At 57.2% G+C, this 16,472-nt stretch overlaps 1 long non-coding RNA gene across 1 annotated transcript; it reads left to right on the top strand.

Annotated features, from left to right (window-relative positions):
* Nucleotides 1-786: 786 nt before the first annotated feature.
* Nucleotides 787-15,530, top strand: LOC127491629 (uncharacterized). The gene is made up of 2 exons (XR_007920448.2): nucleotides 787-906; nucleotides 14,098-15,530. It is a non-coding gene; the product is annotated as an uncharacterized lncRNA (long non-coding RNA).
* Nucleotides 15,531-16,472: the final 942 nt, after the last annotated feature.

The raw sequence follows: 16,472 nt of genomic DNA, 5'->3' as shown, positions 1-16,472 counted from the left end.
ATACAGTACACACCGTCAAGGGCCTGGGGGCAGAGAAGGGGATCTCAGCCAAGCCCAGCGAGGACGTTTCCAGACCTCCTGCGCCCAAGCTGGGAGCTTGTCTGCATCCCCTAGCTGTCCAGGCTTTGTGGGGGAGTGCTCCAGCACCAGCACTTCCAGCCAGTCCCAAGAGGAGGCCACAGCCCCTGGCAAAGGGGAGTGGGTGTCCCAGTGCCTTGGCCTCCCTGAACCCAGGCAGGGGCTCAGGTGTAGGCTCCAAAGAGCTGTGATTTCCCAACAAACACATCGCTGGGAGAGGAAAGTAAAAAAGGCCCAGAGAGGTGACCCCCAGGTTCCCACCCACCTGCCCCTGCCGGAAGCTGCTCTCCTGCCAGGCGGTCATCAGAGCCAGGAACGGCATGGAGCTCATGGACGGTTAAAGAGCAGAAGGGGCCGAGGGACAGCACAAGGAGGGCGGCAAATGTCACCAGGAAGCCACTCGGTGTTGTGACCATGTGTGTGGAGGCTCGCCAGGATGCGGACAGGAGCAGAGAAGAAAGATGACATCGCAAGGAGTCACAGGTGAGGGCTTGGGGTCTCCAGACCAGGAGGCAAGCGACTCAGACTCCCCTGAGACTCACCCATCTAACGGGGAATTCCTGTGGCCGGAGGAGGTGACATCACCTGTTTGCAAATGAGATGCACAGATATATCATCACAGCTCCGTTCCTGAAGGCTGCTGGGGCAGGTGCTGAGCCTTCTCCAATGACTGCCCAGTAGTCATTCCCAATTTATAGATGAGACGACTGAGGCGCCATCCAAGCCAGCGGAGTGATGGAGTGGCAGGCAGGCCCAGGGAGCAGTTCTACCCACCCACCCGCCTGTCCTGCAGGATAAGCCTGTTGATGCAAACCCGCCCCCGCCCAGGTAAGGTGTTTTCAATATTCAGATTTTCAAACCGGCAAAATTCCAAAACCACAGCAGAACAAACAGGAGGCCAGAAAGCCAGGGCAAGGCGTGGCCTGCTCTGAGAAGGCGGTCTCATACCCTCCAATGTTGGGGGATGGAGGTGGAGGGTGGGGGGTGGGGATGGGGGAGAGGGGTACTTTCTCTGCCCCTTGACCTTCTCCGCGGGGGCAGCCTGCCGGGCTGCAGGAAGATGAATGCTTTGTTCTTCTGAGATGCAGAGCGTGCAGGGGGCTGTGGCCTCTGCCCCCCCTTGACCTTACATGTCACCTTGGATGGGGACCCAGACCTGCCACATTCCTCCTTCTTGGGGTCAGAAGTGAGATTGTCTCGGCTAGGGGCAAGTTTCAGAGGGTACCCTGCATGGGGAGGGGCTCAGATCACAAGCACTCCAGGGCAGGGGGGGAGAGCCCCTATGTCCCCATCCATCTTCCCCCAGAGCCTCCAGCCTCCAGCAGAGAAGGATTTACGGGGTGAGAAGGATGCAGGACAATGGCTGCCCCTCCCTGGCCCCTCCAGCTGCCTTTTCCCACGCTCGGCTCCGGCTGGGCCCTCACGGAGGGGTCAGCAAGGTCAGCTCACTCACGGGAGCCCACAGGCCGATGGGCTCACCGCTGGCGTCGCTTGCATTCTGTTCTCTTTCCTATCTGTCTAGGTCTCTTCGAAGAGTTTGTGTCAAAATCGAGGGAAGAGGGAAAGCAACGAGATGGTCTGGTTCTGTCTGCTTGTGTTTACGACCGAGCGCCAAGGGCGGCATAGGCAGCTCCCGCCAGCCAGCGGGGCAGGGAAGGCGGACACGCGGCGGGGAGCCCGGACTTGTCTGAGTTCCCAGGGAACCCACATAAAAAGCCTGGCTCCGTCAGTTCCCGGAACAATGCTCTGCTGAGCACAGGCAAAACCTCCCCTGGAGAAACCCGAGCTGTGTGTCCCAATGACAGCCCGGGGCAGCACTGCCCAGGCCGGCTGCCGGCATTCAGGCGCTCAGACCCGGTCCTGTGCCCCATCCTGCCCCCTCCTTCCTCCATGTCCAGACACCCTGGAGCCTGGCCCTTCCCCAGCTGTGGTCTGGGCAGTCTGGCCAACATCAGCACCACTCTGATCTGCTTAAGGAAGACCCCAGCACCTGGGGGGAGGTGAATGGGCCCTCCCCTCCCCAACCCCGCGCCTCTCTGCAGAACCTCGGCAGGTGCCTCCCCTCTCTGAATCTCAATTTCTTCATCTCTGAATGGGGAATCGTCCCATGTAGGGGAGTTAATGAGACAAAGTGAACAGGCAAACAAGAAAAGGGATCACATTTGGGGAGGGGGATAGCTTGGAGCAGGCATTTAGTCTGGAGGTTAGGACGCCTCTCAGGATGCCTGCATCCCGTAGCAGAGCGTCTGGGTTCCAGCCCCAGCTATGCTCCTGACTCCAGTTTGCTGCTAATGCACACCTGGGCAGCCGCAGGTGATGGCTCAAATACCTGAGTCCCTGCCCCCCTTCGTGGGAGACCCGGCTGGAGTTTCTCCCAGTTCTTGGCTTTGTTTCTGGCCCAGCCATTGCTTCTGTGAGCATTTGGGGAGTGAACCTGCACATAAGAGCCCTCTCTCTCTCTCTCTCTCTCTCTCTCTCTGCTTCTCAAATAAAATAAATTCACACTACTTTTAAGAACCCACTTAGGCAGAATCTGACTGGCAATAAACACCCCATGCCAACAGTCATTGCTATTAACGTTGCAATGGTTCCCCTTGGCAGGCAAGGCTCCGACCCCACCTGTGTCGCGGTGCCTGAGGCATGATGCGTAATGAATGGTTGGTCCTTCCTGGCAACCTCAGATTCTACCCACAACTTGCTTGTAGTAAGATGAGAAACCTGAGAAACAGGGCCAGGTCCTCCAAGTGGAGGTTCACCTGTATCTTCCCAGGCCCTGCCCCACTGCCAAGAAGGTGCAAGGCCTGAAGGATACAAAGACAGAAGACCCCACCCAGCCTTCAGTAAACTCATGCTTTAACACAAGCCACCCGCAGCCTGCAGCAGTATGTTGAAGAAGATTCTGAGGCTGCCAGTCAGCTCAGGCTGAAAGAGCTCTGTGGTGGATTAGTGATGCCTGCCACTAGCACAGGATAGATGAAAGAGCTCTATGATGAATCAGTGATGCCTGCCACAGGCACAGTAAGGATAAAATAGCTCTATGATGGATTAGTGATGCCTGCCATGGGTGCAGGAGGGCCCTGGTGTCATGAGGACCCTGCATCTACCCACCCTCCTGTTGAGGGTCAGATACAGAGGTGAGATGGGATGGAGACAGAATTAGGACCTAGATTTCTTGTCCCCAATGTGTTGATCACTGGTACAGTACCACCAAAGTGCCTAGAAGTTACTCACCAAACTTTAGTCTTCCATTTTGACAAAAATGTCACCATTTTTACACTGTTGCTGAGCAATCAGAACTGTGAGATGTGTTTCTTGTGTGCACAGCCTCCTGGCCCTATGGATGATTCTGATGGCTCCCCAAAAAGTAGCGTCTGGGAGGCCAAGGGAAGTGCAGCCCCGCCCCCTCCTCCCCTCCAGGAAGGCGTCCTCAGCAGCCTTCTGAACCTGCCCGGAGGTAACAGAGCCACAGGAACTTCTGCCAGGGCCCCATTTCACCCCTGCACCCCACAGCCTCCCCACCCATCCCCTCTGCGACGTCAGCCCCTCCCGGGAGACCACCTGTCCCATTCAAAGCACTTTCCCACCCAAGCCTGCCTCTCCAACAGCTGGGGTGGCAAAGGGTCTTTCTACACATTTTGCAAGGGAGAAAATTGAGTCTTGGCGTACTTAATGTGCTCCGTGGTTTCTTATTCGTGCAATAACCCAGGGCCAATGCTCTGGTCTGTGGCTCTCCCAGGGCTCACAGATCCCAGCTCCTGCCATTTGTAGGGCCACCATCCTCAAAGGCCTTTAGGGTTTACCCAGTCTCTGAATGGAAGCAAATTGAAGAACCAGGCAGGATGCAGTGGGCATGGCCATGGTCTCTATTCTCATCCTATTGGTCAGATCCCAGTCACATGCCTTCTTGACCTTGACTTAGTTACCACAGGGGCCACTGGGAAGTGTAGTCCAGGTGTGCCTGGGAAGAATGGGATGGGGACTTCAGGCCCTCTCCTGTGGCTCCCCTCGGCCCAGCAGCCACCCTCCCATTAGGTCTCCCACACGCATCTTCTCCAAGTCTGCTTCTGGGACAGGGGTGAACTAAGACTGTCGAAACAGGAACTCCCGCCCCGCGCAGAGAGCTTTAGCGACAAGATATGTGATCAATTAAATTCCAGAGAAGTCTAAAAAGACAGGAAGACGTTTCCACTTGGCTAAGAGGAAATTGCAAGGAGGGAGATGAAAACCACATTGGAATTACAGGGAAAAAAAAAACATAATTGGCAAAGTTCCTGGAATCCAAGAGCGCTCGTGTAATGAGCCGCGTAGGTGGACTTCTGCTCTCCCCCATTGCAGAGCAACGCGTCCGATCCGCAGAGGCCTGACTTAATTACACCAAGGTTGCATGTTCAAGCTGCAGCTACTCCACGGCTACAACAGTTGGCTTAATTACCAGGCCTCCTGAGGGGGCCTGGTGATTGGTTTTTAAAATAAGTCTCCTGCACGCAGCACCTTCGCGCGGGAGCCCCGAGATCTCTCCCAACATTAATTGACAACGTCCCTCTGGCGGTCCTAGCGATGTGGATTTTGGCAGTTGACAGCGTGTGGAGTGTCTTGCAGCAGAATAGGTGTGACTCAGACACAGGAGCAGCAGCAGCTGCGAGGAGGACAGTTCAAGGTTCAGGGGTCAAAGAGAGAGGAGCTAAGTCAAGGTCAAGAAGGCAGAAGGAGCGGGCACTGGTAGGAGTGGGCGGGGTCGGGAGACCCAGGGGCCAGCTTCAGGTTCCCAAGTCCACCCTCAAAATGGGCCAGCGGGAGGCCCCCAGGTCAGGCATGTGCTCAGCAAAGCTGGAATCACAGGACCCTGGGCACTCGGCACCAACAGGAGATGGGCGGAAAACCCTGAGTTTGGGAGGAGAGATGGGCAATGTGGGTTGGGCACATCTGAGCCTGGAGGAGGGGGTGGAGATGCTGTCAGGGACAGGATCCCCTCACCTCAGAAACAAGACACCTGAACACGTCACGTCACGAGTCCGGAGGGGACGCTCCAGGTACAGCAGCCGCAAGCAGCTTCCCAAGCCACCTGGCCACCCAGATGGTGCCAGGGCTTCAGCCTGGAGCAGCAGGATGTGGTGGAGGAAAGGGGCCGGGTGCGGTGGGGGAGGTTCACAGCCTGGCCCAGGAGGGGGTCTAGGAGCCCCCGATGAGGAGGGGGTCCCAGACTGAACACCCTCTTCCGTCCCCTCAGCACCCTCTTCCCCACGAGGTGGAGAATGAGCCACCTGCTGCCTCCTTGCTGCCGCCGCGGCTCCAGGCCACAGACTGCACCTCAGTTCCCACTTGGGCTTCTCTCTGTGGCGGGGAGCAGCTCTGTGGGAATGGCTTGGCCCCCGACTCAAGCACCAAGCCTCGGGTTCTTCTTTCCTGTCCCTAAGCCTGACTCATCTCCCCACCCCACTCCAGTGCCTGCTTGCAGACCACGGGGAGGTCCCTCCTTCACGCCCCACCCCCACCTCCTGAAGACAGGACTTGGGACCCCCTGTGACCTCAGCCTGGTCTGTCTGTCTCACACACAGCCCCTCCCCCGGCCCAAAGTGTCACTTGAGCCCGAATCATTTGCCAAACGCAGTCGTCATCCTTGTACCCTTCGCTCTGCACTGGGACACCTTTCAGCCACTTGTCACTATGGCCCGTGGATCTTGAGCACTGTGGGGTAGCATTCACTTTCCCTGGCCAGGAACACACAGGTGTGCCGTGACTCCATGCGGCTTTTGATGGCAAAACCACTCATGGTAGCTACCACAGGGAGATAAATCGCCCTGAAATGAGCAGCTAAAAACAACACACATTTGCTGTGCCACCACTTCCACAGGTCGGGAAGCTGGAGCCTCTCCTGCACCTGTGCTGAAGATGCAGCCACGCCTGCAGCCAGGCCCCAGCCTCCTCCAAAGGACTGAGCAGAGGCTGTCTCCATCTCCTCCATTGCTTTTCATAAGGCCCCACGGCTGGCCTGGCCCTAGGTGAGCAATCCCGTGCAGAAGGAGAGAAAACACCAAGAGGGAAGCAGAGGCCTTTATGTGACCCAGTCTCTGGAGTGACATCCCACAGCTCTGCCACAGCCTGAGTTCAGATGTCCAAGCCACGTGCAAGAGGAGGGGGCTCGGCCAGGGCAGGGGTCCTTGGGCCACCTCAGAGGCTGCCGGCCTCACTCTTGTGCCCATAGAAAGCATTATTTCCCCAAATCGGTGGCAACAGTGTATCCCAGCCCACATACTCTTTCCACTCACCATCATAGGTGGAGCCAAGTGCCCGTCTCCAGGCTGGTACTGTAGCACAATGTGACGCTAGGATCCCATATGGGTACCAGTTCAAGTCCCACCCTCTCCACTTCCCATCCAGCTCCCTGCTAATGTAGCCAGGCAGGCAGCAGACTTTCACCCAAGTGCTTGGGCCCCTGCCACCTATGTGGGAGACCTGGATGGAGTTCCAGGGTCCCGGCTTCACCCTGGCCTCGCCCTGGGTATTGTGGTCATTTGGGGAGTGAACCAGAGGATGGAAGACCTCTCTCTCTGTCTTTGTCTATGTAACTATTTCCAATAAATTAATCATAAGACAAAAAAAAAAAAAAGGTCCCCACCTCTTGCACGTGGGCAAGCTTTGTGGCCCCCTTGGCCAATGGCACAGGACTGGAGGGACTAGTGTGACTTCCAAGGCTTCCCAATCCTTTTTGGAGACATCCACGCTTGGGGCCCAGCTCCCTCCCTGCTTTAAAGTAGCCTATGGAGCGTCCCACATGGAAAGGAGTCCAACCCCAGGCCCACGGCCCAGGCCGCCCTCCAGCGGACAGCCTGTGCCATCTTGGGAGGATGCTCCAGCCCCAGCCAGGCTGGGTCAATCAACTCCACAAGGAGCAGCATCTGCCAGCCCCAGCCCCCGTGGAAGACTCGTTGAAAAGCCAGGCTGTTGCTCTTTGAAAGCTGCTGAATTGTGGCCTCCCCTGTTCCTCTGCAGTAGCTAACTGCTACAACTCCCATGGGCCCCTCTCAGTGGACGGGTGAGCCTGGGATTGGCAGGAAGAACTCAGGCACCTGCCCAGGAAGGCATCCCACGGCTGCCAGGCTGTGGCTCCAGCGAAGGGAGAGACGCCCTCTTGGAGCAGGGCGGGTGTACCCGAGGGTCTGGGGGATAGCAGGATGCTGGGGTCCATTTCCTATAAGATAACAGAATACCCGAGGCCGGTGGTTTATAAAGGACAGCAAGTTACTGGCTGGTGAGTAAAGAGACTGGGGAGTCCAAGAGGAAGGGGCTACGTCTGGTAAGGACCTTCTTGCTGCACTATCTCACAGTGGAAGGTGAGAGGGTGAGAGAGGCAGAGAGAAAACACAGGTAAGCACTTCCGTTGTAAGGAAGGCACTTCCAGTGATAATGGCGGCGATGCATCCATGAGGGCAGAACGCTTGCGACCTGAACACTTCTTAAAGGTCCCAGCTCCTCTGCACTAGAGACTGAGCATTCAACACCTGCCCTTCGGGGAACACCTTCAAACCGCTAGGAGGTTTGAGGCCTGGGAACCCAATGTCAGATCAAGACCTGCCGCTCTGCAGAAGATGCGACTGCAGCCCAGAGGGTGTGCACCTGCGTAGAGCTGGCGGGCCGTGTAGCGCATGCGCGGTAGGTTGCAGCTAGCTAGCCCCCTGAGATTCCACAGCAAGACGGATGTCAGAGTGCCAGCGCCATGGAGAGCAGCCTCAAGCCAGTGGGGACAGGGTCGCCTGTGACTCCAGCTGCCGGGCTGGGTCTGGAGGAAGGAGAAGTAAGAAGAGGATTCCTGGAGCAGTGTTCCAGCCAGGCTCTGCCCTGGCCCAGGGAGGTGAGGACCCAGAGCATGGAGTCGTAGAGGAGCCACAGGACCTGGGCCATCTTCCTCCCAGTCTCTGCCCCGAACTTCCCCATCCGTGCGAGTGTGGGGGACCCAAGGTCAGGTTTCTGGAGAACTCTCTCTCTCCCACGAGGCCCCCACAGAGACGGCCATTGCTGTGTAACCTCAGCCTGTCTCCTGACCCGTCTCAGCCATGGGCACACATCCGGAAACTTCGCAGAGGGAAGTGGCAAATTGTGCAAGAAAAAAAAAAAGAATGCAATATGTGATCAAGTCGAAGGGAGTCGCTGCCCGGCCCTGGTGACAGGGGCTCAGCAGGGTGGGTGGGTGACCAGCTATCCAGAGCAAGACGGTGGGCACAGGCCCAGTGGCAGGTGCACCAGGCCACCGAGCAGGCACTGGGCACTCCAGGGACCCTCATGAGCCAGGCCTCCTTTCGGAAGTGGCTCCTCTCTGGGATCATTTTGCTTTGCCATTTTATCACTAACAGACGCACATGCCTGCAGCATCTGAGCCAACACACAGCTGTTATCACGGCCAGAATGTAAGAGTAAGGTAAAATAGACCTTAAAACGTTTCCTTTGAAGATTTCAGTACGCTACCTCAAGTAAAACCCCTCTAAAAGAACTTCCCAGGACATTCTGGTCTCTAAATTAAGTAGTATCATTTTCGGGGGGCATTTTCCCTGTGCCCTGGGATTTGAGCCCGATGGGAGGCACCCCTGGCCAAGCAGAGTCTGGGGGCCAGGCTGGGAACGTGGCGCAGGGGGCAGCAGCTCCCTTCATCTCCCAACATTTTGGAGAGACCCTGGACACATGCATCCCCACCCCCACCCCCACTCCACCCACCCACACACACACACACACACACAGACCCAGACCCTCGGGGTGGGGACTAGATGGAGCCTGGAGCCAGCAGCTCCACTTAGCTCCCGACGGCCCCCCCCCCGCCTCCCCCCCCACCCCAAGCCCAGGGCCTGGAAAGCAATCAGACATGCTTGGAATTCCAAAAATGCGCCCTGGCTCGGGCCTCAGCCTGCTCCCCAGCCTTCTGGGAGACAGAGAGAGGGGCCAGGGCCTCAGGGCTGTCTGGGAAAGAAAGCCCAATACCCCCACTCCCCCACCCCCTCCACCCCACCTCCCCCCCCTCCTCCTGCTGACCGGGTGGAACTCAGACCCCAGCCCGGATCCAGCCCTCAGACGCCTTCTGCTGAACCCCTCCCCACCAGAGTGGCCTGCTCCAAGGAGGCCACCGCCCCCCACCCCCACTCCGAAGGAGGATACCGCCCCAGGTCTATGATCTAGAGGGCTCCAGCCCTGAGGGGCCTCAGCAGCCAGGGCACAGACAGGTCAGGGGACATCCTTAGCGGCTCCTGTCTGGGCTGAGCCCCTCCACAGTCTCAGTACAGCTGAGGGGGTGGGAGGGGACCATGTACAGAGAGCTTACCTGGGAGGCCTGTCCCTGTGGTTCAGACACTGCCCTCGGCCAGATGTCTGATTCACTTTGGACACATCAAGAAAAAAAAAATCCAGTCCAAAGAGGAACTGTCCCTGGCCTAAGGTTAAACCTCCATTATCTCCATGCTGCCCTCACAGGGGAAGGCACCCCAGGACTGCAGCGTGTGGCTGCCATCACTAGGCATGGCCTCCCTGGGAGGAAGCGCCTGGAAGGGGCTCCTTCCTGGGGCATGGGCACTCTGGAGGGGGTGGCCCCCAGGACCCTGCCTTGCCCAGTCTGTGCCATCTTCACCCTGTGGGGCAGGGTGCATAGTCCAGCTCACTCATGGCCAGTTATGGGCACCCTGGGCTCACAGGGAGTTCAGGCCCCCTGGCCACCAACCAGATGGGCAGAGGTCAGGCTCTGCCCGGGCCTCCCTTTAAGCCTCTCCCTCTTAGGGAATCTCAGAGCAGCACATGAGTCCGCTCATTCAAGCCATGGAAAGTCCCAGGCTCCCGCCTGCGTGAACCTCCGATTCCCACCAAGGACCCCCTTCCCTTCCACCCAGCCAGCCTCCTTCCTACACTCGAAGGCTTAGAGCGGCCACTCTGGTGCTTATCACCCTTGTTCAAATGTCTCACCAACTCAGGGAGCGGAGCCACCTCCGACTGCTACAAGAAAATGTCAGGACTGGCTGGCTTGAACAACACAGGCAGGTTTTTCCAAACCCCCATATAAATGTCCCTAATGAGGAGCTGGGATGTCACCAGGAACCAGCCTCTCCTCTGTCCCCTTAGCCCAAGGTGTCCTTGCCCATCCTTTAGGATTAGCTACCTATCCAAAGGAATCCACTGCGTTTAGGGAGTGGTACAGTAGTACAGCCCTACAAGGTGCTGATCGCTGGACGCAAGAAGTCTTTTGCTTCTCTCATAGATAAAACCTTGACGGCCGGGGCCGGGGCGGAGCTTACTTGGTTATTCCTCCACCTGCGGCACCAGTGTCCCATGTGGGCACCGGGTTCTGGTCCTGGTTGCTCCTCTTCCGGTCTGGCTCTCTGCTTTGGCCCAGGAAGGCAGTGGAGGATGGCCCAAGTGCTTGGGTCCCTGCGCCCACGCGGGAGACCGGGAGGAGGCACCTGGCTCCTGGCTTCGGATCAGCATAGCTCCAGCCGTAGCTGCCATTTGGGGAGTGAACCAGGAAGGGAAGACCTTTCTCTCTGCTTCTCTCTCTCATTGTCTATAACTCTACCTGTCAAATAAAATAATAATAATAATAATAATAATAATAATAATCTAAAAAATAAAATGAAAAAATAAAACCTTGATGGCCAGTATTGTCCAGAGGGGTTTGTGCAGGGGAATTCCAGGTCTGGGGCAGAAGGTAACTGCTACCCGCATGTAATCCCCCAGACCAACCGGAGCCTACCTGGCCATTGGGAAAATTCCCCAAAGACCACAGCATCACCGCCCAATGCAAGGAAGGCCCTGAGCACCCCTGCCCAACCTGGGACGTGCACACGAGCCGTGCACACACCTGTCAGCCCCAACTTCAACCTGTAAGAACCTCACCCCTCAGCCCTTGGGGAGTCCAGGAATTCAGCAGTAGCCGTCCAGCTCCTTGCTTTGTGCATTGCAAACAAACACCTACTTTCTTCCACCACGCCAATGTCAGTGACTGGCTTTCTGGGTCAGGCAAGCAAGACCCAGTTTTGGGGTTTTACAGCGACTTCTCCAACTGGTTTGGGAGGTTGCTCTTAACAAGATCAAGAGCAACAAGGATGTCCGGTGAGGGCTCACTCCCTGGTTTATGGACGGCCACCTTCCTGGTTTATGGACGGCCACCTTCCTGCTGCATCCTCACACGGTGGGGAGAGAAGGCCCCTCTCTCAGTTCCCTTTCTAAATCTGTGAATCCCATCACTACATCCAGTTCTCACCTAATCACCTGCCCAAGACCCCACTTCCTACCACCACCACATGGGGAGTTAGGATTTCAACCTAGGAATCTGGGGGATATGCGAACATTCAGTCCATATCAGGGACAGACATCCATTGTACTGTGAGCATTACAATGGGCCCTGTGATAGTGACAAAGCACCACACTTGAGTCACCTCCCCAAATGCAGCCAGTCCTCCAGAGCGCCCAGTGGCGCGGCCAGCTCTGCCTGGGTACCCTTTGTCGTCTTTCTCCCCCACCATTCCCATCTCACAGGTGCAGAAACTGACACCACCGAGGAGTCAGGTACTTGTCCAAGGTCCCTCAGCCAGTGCAGGGTGAAGCAGAGTCTGAAACATGTCTGACTCAATATCCAAACAGACCCAAAGAGTAACCTGGTGACCCCTAGCCATCTCTGGACCTTTGGGGGGTGGTGTTGAAAGGTCAAAATTGCTTCCATAACAATAAGGAGCAGACCGGGTCTTTTTCACTCTCATTCTCCTGCAGATGTGTCGAGGAGTCTGTGGTCTGCAGTAACAGGTCAGCACTCCAGTGGCTGCTCAAATGTGTGCTTCTGTCTTCCTGTGTTTTAGATTTCTTAGTTTTAAAGTCTATCATAGCAAACACACATAGACAAGATAGGCAGGTATAGGGAACATTTGCTCATTTTCATTGTGTAAATATTTTCACAATGGCCAAGTTTAAGTTGGAAAGAGAGGTGCTCTCACCACAGGCTGGTGAGAGGTGCAGTTCCAGCTCCCCTGACCCCAGTTCAGCACCCAGAGACAAGTGTGCTTCCAGCCACTCCCATACGCACACACCCGGAACTCAGTACCCAGAGACGGGGCTCTCCGGGCCCTCAGTGTTTTTGTGTTTGTTTTTAAAATATTTTATTTATTTGAGAGGTAGAGTTACAGACAGTGGGAGAGACAGAGAGAGGTCTTCCATCCACTGGTTCACTCCGCAATTGGCCTCAATGGCTAGGCAATTGGCCTCAACGGCTAGAGCTGCACCGACCCAAAGCCAGGAGCCAGGAGCCTCCTCCAGGTCTCCCATGCGGGTACAGGGGCCCAAGGACTTGGGCCATCTTCTACTGCTTTCCCAGGCCATAACAGAGAGCTGGATTGGAAGAGGAGCAGTCAGGACTCAAACTGGTGCCCATATGGGATGCCAGTACCACAGGCAGAGGATTAACCTACTGCACCACAGTGCCGGCCCCGCCCTCCGTGTTTTTTGAGTGTGAAGTGGTCCTGATATGAAAGTGTCTGAGCCATGACTCCGCCTCTGAACAAATAATGTGCCAAAGAATCCTTGTGTGGCCTCAGACCCCGGGAGGCAGCGCGCCTGGGCCACACCTTCTGGAAGTTGCAGCCCCACTGGGAGTCCCTGATGGAAGACTGAGCAAGGGAAGGATTCACGGAAGGGCTGGAGGGAGAGGGCTTGGGGTCCAAGGAGGCTGGAGGTGCAGACCCTCTACTGGACCCAGCTTTCTAATTTTTTTTTAATTTTACTTGATAGATAGAGTTGGACAGTGAGAGAGAGACAGAGAGAAAGGTCTTCCTTCTGTTGGTTCACCCCCCAAATGGCCGCTACAGCTGGAGCTACGCTGATCCGAAGCCAGGAGCCAGGTGCTTCTTCCAGGTCTCCCATGCGGGTGGAGGGGGCCAAGCACTTGGGCCATCCTCCACTGCCTTTCTGGCCACAGCAGAGAACTGGACTGGAAGAGGAGCAACCAGGACTAGAACCCGGCGCCCATATGGGATGCTGGCGCCGCAGGCAGAGAATTAACCAAGTGAGCCATGGCGCTGGCCCCTAGACCCTGCTTTCTAATGAAAGCAGCTGCTATCTGCCCATTGGCACTGCCGCATGGACACTGGGGAATCCCCCAGTGTGCTGGGCCTGGGGGCTTCAAGACCAGTTGGCTCGGGGGAAAGGGTGCTCCAGTAGGATGCTGGATTGAGCCACTCTAGTTAGACTTGACTTTGTTCCCTGACCCTGAAACTGACCTGCAGCAGGAGGGAGGACGCTGAGCCCGAGGCCCAGTGGGCCAGAGACGGTCCTGACCCCGCCACCGCCCGCCAGGCTTTTTCTGAGCAGTGACACTGGTCAGCTGTGGTTTAGCAGCCAGAACTCAGAGCTTCAGCTGGGGTGACGGTTGGGTGGGCACCTGCGGGCTCTTCCAGGGAAATAAGCCTGGGCCCGGCAATGCTGGTGAGGATGAAGGGTGCCCAGGAAACGGATTGGACAGCCCCCCCCCGGGGGGCGGGGGGGCGGAAGGCGGAGACATCTGATGCCAGAGCCCAGTGCGACAGGCGACAAAGAGCGCCGGGGAGGCGGCCACGGAGGGCGTCCTGTGGTGTAAATTCCTTGTCCTCACCCTGCTGGAAACTGCCAGCTGCCGGGGCTTCCTGTCTGGGGGGCCCAGGTGGCCCGGTCCTCATCTGTCTCACTCGCTCTGTGGCAGCTGTTGCTTTGGGTCTCCCAGAGCTCTGCTTCTGGCGACACCAGGGTGTGCATGGCCAGGCCTGTTTTCTGTCTCTCGCTGTCCCCAACACCTGCTGGCTGGTCCGTCTCTGCTGGCCGGGTGAGACCAGGCGGGGACGTGGTGAGCTTGGAGCTGCAGATGACGTCGTCCCCGCTCTGCAAAGCCAACTCCAGGGTGGGCGAGTGGAAGCCCACCCTAGCTCTGGGAGATCCCAGGCAAATGCCTCCAAGACACCTCTTTGCCCAAGGGGAGAAGGCGGTTTGGTTTCAGTGCCTCCTAATGAAAAGTCGGATTTTCACTTGCAGCAATGGGGAAACGAGGAAACGGATCACTGAGCAGGGGGCATCCGCAGCCACCGGGGCAGGCATCGTCATCGCCCGGTCACCGTCACCCCTGCCCACAGAGACTTCAGAGGCACCGAGTGCCTTTGGCATCAATCAGCCCGTGGAAGTCTCCCAACCCTGCAAAAGAGGCAAGATCTCCTCCCAACTTGTGGGTTACAGTTGAGGGAACACAAACTTTGCTCGGCTAGGTCACGCAGCTGCTACCCCGTGGCGCCAGGAGCTCTGACAGTGCCGCCAAGGTGGAAGAGATGGGATGGGGGTTCCACGTGCTCGGTTCCAGACATCGGGTAAAGTGAGGCACTGGCACCCATGCTCATCACCCCCGGGGGCTGAGGAACAGCCCCACAGTGAGGGTGTGAGCCACGCCCCTCTCTGCACAGAGGCGCTGGCTGCAGGCTCCCTAGGTTTGCGGGCAGGAAGGGGAATTTGGCACGGCTCCCAGCCATGCTCTTGCAGCCAGGCTCAAGTTCTCTGCCCCAATACCAGGAGGCGCAGGAGTGCAGTGGACACAGAGACCAACGCCTCCGTTGGCCCCACCTCCAGGAAGTACGTAGGTGGACTCAACCAAACAGCACAGGGCATTCACTGGCCCCCGGCACCTGCCTCAAGTGTGAGCTTGTGGCCCGCGTTGGACCTGTCAACTTAAATGGCGGTCAGAGACAGAGTTTGCAAAGAGTCATATTTATTTGGAAATAGCGGAGCACTGCCTCGGGAACCCAGGTGCCGAGGTAAACGCTGGGCGCATGCGCAGAGGTCCCAGCCAGGGGTCAGGGAGATTACTGAGGTAAAGCTGCTTGGAGACAAAGCTCGTGGATCTTGGAGACACGAGGGAGGAACTGGCCTGAGCTCATGGCCGGAGGTGCCATTGCTGGGAGTGATCTGTCCAGGACACTGTGAAGGGGCCAGCGTTGCGGCGCAGTGGGTGAAGCCACTGCTTGTGACGTGGCACCCCGCATCCTAGCGGAGCTCCGGCTCAAGTCCCAGCTGCTCCACTTCCCTTCCCGCGCCAATGCCAATGCCCCTGGGAAGGCAGTGGAAGGTGGCCCGAGTGCCTGGGGCCCTGTACCCGCGCGGGAGACCCGGAAGAAGCTCCTGGCTCCGGATCGGCGCAGATCCAGCCACGCGGCCATCTGGGGAGTGAACCAGCGGACGGAAGACCCCTCTCTCTGCCTCTCCCTCTCACTGTCTATAACTCTACCTCTCAAATAAATAAATAAAATATTTCAAAAAAAGAATATCCAGGACAGAGAGATGCCAACAAAAGCAGTTACTCATACACATATTCACAAGAGCTAAGGAAACCAGGTAGGGGCCCGCAGAGCCTGATTTTAGTGTAACAAGAAGCGGAAGATGGGGAAGCGGAAGTGGTGGCAGCAGCAACAGCAGCAGCAGCAGCAGCAAAAAAACACCGGGGGGGGGGGGCAGGGGGAGGAGAAAGAGGAGATACATTGAACGAGGGGAGAATGAAAAAGCTGCCCGAATGAGAAAGCTGCCCGTGTCAGCCATACCCCAGCTACCCCAAGCAGCACACCTTGGAGAAGGAATGACTTGCCTCCCACTTGCGGCTGGAAGAGGGACTTCAGTTCAGACTTGAGATTTGAACAGAGGTCCCAGGCCCACCTCAGTAAGTCCCAGGACCAGACAGGGCTTGGACTTTGGACCCTCGTCTGCAAGGTGGCCTTGGGACTGGTCTCCCCACCACCACCCCCTCCCCCGACCTCAAGCCAACAGAGGAGCAAGACTACCGGCGCCGCGGGGGAGTAGGGCAGGAAGATGAGCTCAGGACTTTGGGCTCAGTGCTGAGCCTGGCAGTGAAACCAGTCCCAAGGTAAGCCCGAAGGCGAGCATCCCCATGCGTGTGCCAAGTCTCTGTATCTGCCCTGGCATCAGGGGGAGACCTGAGCCCTGGGGGCACAGACTCACTTTGGAACTCGGTGCCAGGCTGGTAAAACCCAGCGCTGGGCAGATCCTAACGGTCGGTGTCTCCAAGCCAAGGCTTGCTTGTGGTTTCAAGGCTGGCTGGAAGCTTCCGCAGGAGACCACATGGGTCCGTCCGAGGATCCAGTCTGCATGCCACCCACACTGAGGGTCTCTGAGGTGCCCAGATGCGCGGCTGGCTCGCCGGGTGCACCGAGAGCTCAGGTTTTCATGGCGTTTTGCAGTAAATTCTGGAAAATACTCTCATTTCATGTGTGATTTCTGGTAAGCAATCACTTATGCCTTGTTGCATTTGTACTCCAGGCTTTCTCCCAGGACGAGTGGGACAGGTAACTGTGCTCAGACCCTGGTGACGTGAGCTCTGTCACTCAGGAGTGACAAGTTGCTGCTATGCAGAA

Source organism: Oryctolagus cuniculus, chromosome 3, assembly GCF_964237555.1.
Source record: "Oryctolagus cuniculus chromosome 3, mOryCun1.1, whole genome shotgun sequence".
Taxonomy (NCBI): Eukaryota; Metazoa; Chordata; class Mammalia; order Lagomorpha; family Leporidae; genus Oryctolagus; species Oryctolagus cuniculus.
This window is presented reverse-complemented; position numbering and strand designations above follow the sequence as displayed.